This window comes from Penaeus monodon, chromosome 23, assembly GCF_015228065.2.
Source record: "Penaeus monodon isolate SGIC_2016 chromosome 23, NSTDA_Pmon_1, whole genome shotgun sequence".
Taxonomy (NCBI): Eukaryota; Metazoa; Arthropoda; class Malacostraca; order Decapoda; family Penaeidae; genus Penaeus; species Penaeus monodon.
Genome location: NC_051408.1, coordinates 33577055 through 33577439, shown reverse-complemented (window position 1 = coordinate 33577439; position 385 = coordinate 33577055). Strand labels below are relative to the sequence as shown.

The 385-nt window shown below is 34.8% G+C and overlaps 1 protein-coding gene across 1 annotated transcript in view; it reads left to right on the top strand.

Moving 5' to 3' along the window:
- Nucleotides 1–385, top strand: part of LOC119587934 — a 36665-nt gene that overhangs the window by 533 nt on the left and 35747 nt on the right.

The window sequence follows — 385 nt, the reverse complement described above, 5'->3', positions numbered from 1 at the left end:
TAAGTGACTGCAGGCAGGAAATCTTACGTGCACGGGAAGTTATTTTCAAAGGTTGTGACTTGAACAGTTAAATTTTCAGTTTGTCTGAAAATGCGTGGTTTATTGTTGCCTAATTATTGCTTTGCATTATGTAACATTTATGATGGATGAGACATTATTTAGGCATCGTTTCTATGCCATTAAAATTGGTTGTCATTGATAACAAAACCTAGTATGATTCAGATAAAACTCTTGGCTCAGGCACTTTGTAAAGTGATCCACTCTTGAACAAATCCATACTTTTTGGGGTTTTGCGTGTGGGATATGTTTTCTTAGCTTAGGGAAGATTTGAGAGAAAGACCAATTTTCAACTGAATATATAAGGAATATGAACCAAACTTGGATA